Source organism: Sinocyclocheilus anshuiensis, unplaced genomic scaffold (assembly GCF_001515605.1).
Source record: "Sinocyclocheilus anshuiensis isolate Anshui unplaced genomic scaffold, SAMN03320099.WGS_v1.1 scaffold1393, whole genome shotgun sequence".
Lineage (NCBI taxonomy): Eukaryota > Metazoa > Chordata > Actinopteri > Cypriniformes > Cyprinidae > Sinocyclocheilus > Sinocyclocheilus anshuiensis.
Window position 1 is genome coordinate 1018792 of NW_015548343.1, and position 2587 is coordinate 1021378.

At 33.5% G+C, this 2587-nt stretch overlaps 1 pseudogene; it reads left to right on the plus strand.

The window, feature by feature from the left end:
• Window positions 1–2067, plus strand: part of LOC107656636 (nudC domain-containing protein 1-like) — a 24572-nt pseudogene extending 22505 nt beyond the window's left edge.
• The last annotated feature ends 520 nt before the right edge of the window (window positions 2068–2587 follow it).

Consider the following 2587-nt stretch of genomic DNA (forward strand, 5'->3'; position numbering starts at 1 on the left):
AAATTTAAGGGGGTCTGAATACTTTCCGTACCCACTGTATATGTGTGTGTGTGTGTGTGTGTGTGTGTGTATTTAACAAGGTATAGACAGAGTTGATCATTTTACATATGCTTTAGACCATTTTTAGATGAAATTTATATATCAATTATGAATTATCCAAACCAATTTGTTTAAATATAAAATCTAACTATAATTGGAATATAACTGATTTTTTGTTTCTTCATACATTGCCATTCAAAAGTATGTAATCAGATTTTTTTTTTTTTTTTTTTCATACAGTACCATTCAAAAGTATGTAGTCAATAGGTTTTTTTTTTTAACTGGTCATGTGTAATGTAAAAGTTGGCATGAATGTTTTGCAGACCTCCGGTTGCATGTTTTTCTCTTTTGTGCATGCAGAGAGGACGTCTCTTCTGCTCTTCATTTCTGCTATACTTACAGACGCTCGTCTCCAAACCGAGGTTCGATTCACATCTGGATTCCTCTCTTCCCAACTCCCATTTGCAAACTTTTTTTAAAAATAAAGTATATGATTTCTTCTAGATAGACTTTGTGGTGCAACAAGGGGGGAAAAAGCATGAAATGATTTATGTAGAATGCAGCGGTCGGTGAATTTGTTGATTCTTGAATTATTTTCTTCTTTTATGTCATGTACTGCTTTTTTTTTTTTTGTCACAGGGCTTTTTTTTTTTTTTTTTTTTTTTAAAGTAAATGCTGTTCTTTTTTATTTTCCTTTTTTTTTAATTTTTTTTTATCAAAGGTGCCTGAAAAATAATAATTTGCCTTTCCACAAGAATATTCTTGAGAACTAAATCAGCATATTAGAATAATTTGTAAAGGATCACTGAAGACTGGAGTAATGATGCTGAAAATGTAGCTTTGCCATCACAAGACTTATTTTTAATTTTAAAATCTAAATAACAGTTATTTTAATTTGTAATCATATTTCAAAATTATTATTTTACGTATTTTTGATCAAGTAAATGCAGTCTTGGTGAGCATAAGAGATTTCTTTCAAATACAATAAACAGTCCTACTGAAACGTTTAAATAGGTAGATATTATGGTGTAGATTTATTTATTTATTATAGACAGATCATTTTGAATTATTTACATGCCTTTTCTTGAACTTTAGGTGAGTCTTGGAAGCCACCAGTTCCTTTTCTCTGTGCATATTGACCCCTCTGAGATGCCCGCTTTCTGCTTACGGCATGATGTTGATGCATTGCTCTGGCAGCCCCGTCCCAACCAGGACAACGATATATGGGAGCACATTTCTACTTTTAACGCACTCGGTAAGGCCACTTGTATGCAAATAATGTTAAGTGTTACTTTAAAACTCTTAAACTTCCTTCTGATAGTGATTTTACAACCTGAGGCAACCAGCTTTCTTTTATTTTCTATCCCAGTTTAATGTGCAATTACACATTGCACATTATTACAGAAAGTATTTTCTTTTTTTCGTCCAGGTTATGTTCAGGCTTCAAAACGCGATAAAAAGTTTGCAACCTGTGCCCCCAACTTCTCCTACGCTGCTCTTTGCGAATGTCTCAGGCGTGTGTTCATTTACCGTCAGCCCACGCCAGTTGACACGGTGCTCTTCAACCGGAGACAGGGTCGGCAGGTCGGGCAGGTCGCCAAACAACAGGTAGCCAACCTGGACACCAATGACCCTGTACTTGGATTCAGGGCCACTAACGAAAGACTGTTTGTCCTGACTGCCAACAACTTGTTTGTGCTGAAAGTGAACAATTAAGATTCTCCAGTATTTTTGCTGGATGAACTGACACTTCTGCTCCAAGGTTGGTCAGAGGCCGGTTGAGTTCATTGGTGCACATTCAACTTATCCAGCACGTGACTGTCATATTTCAAGACCAAGTTGGTATGAACTTTTCTTATGTATCAGCAGCATGTCTGTGTGTGTTAGTATTCGTCTTTATATGTAAAACATTAAGTTTGAAACATGCTCATGTGTTCCTCTAGAGACACGATCTATAGCATGAATGTTACATTGCATTCCATTAGAATGTAAAATGGATACATAAAATAAATAAGCATCTGTAAGACCCCCGTATGTTTTCCACTCTTAGTTTTTTTTTTTTTTAAACTAACATTTTTTTTTATATTAACATTTTGACCAAAATCAATGCAGAAATTACAAGGTATTTTCACTTACCAGTTTTGTGTTCCTCGCAGACCATGACTCCATCAGAACAAACCTGCGACCCTGTTTTGACAAAGCAATTATTTCACCAGACATGAGTCCGCAGTGAAAGATCAACAGATACCAAATTCCATGAGACTGCATTGAAATTGGAAAGGCAGGTGTGACGTATTTCAGAAAAATTGCCTGTGTTATTGTATTATCCATTTAAAAATTATAATTTAATCATTTAAAATAATAATTGAATGATAACTTAAGAAATTAATCATTTAATAATACTTGAATGATGTTAAATGTACAGAATATATTTATTTAGCATTTTAGTTGATTATATACATGTATTAAGCATTATGTAACTTCTACATATATTTATTCAGCGTTTTATTTGATATATATATATATATATATATATATATATATATAT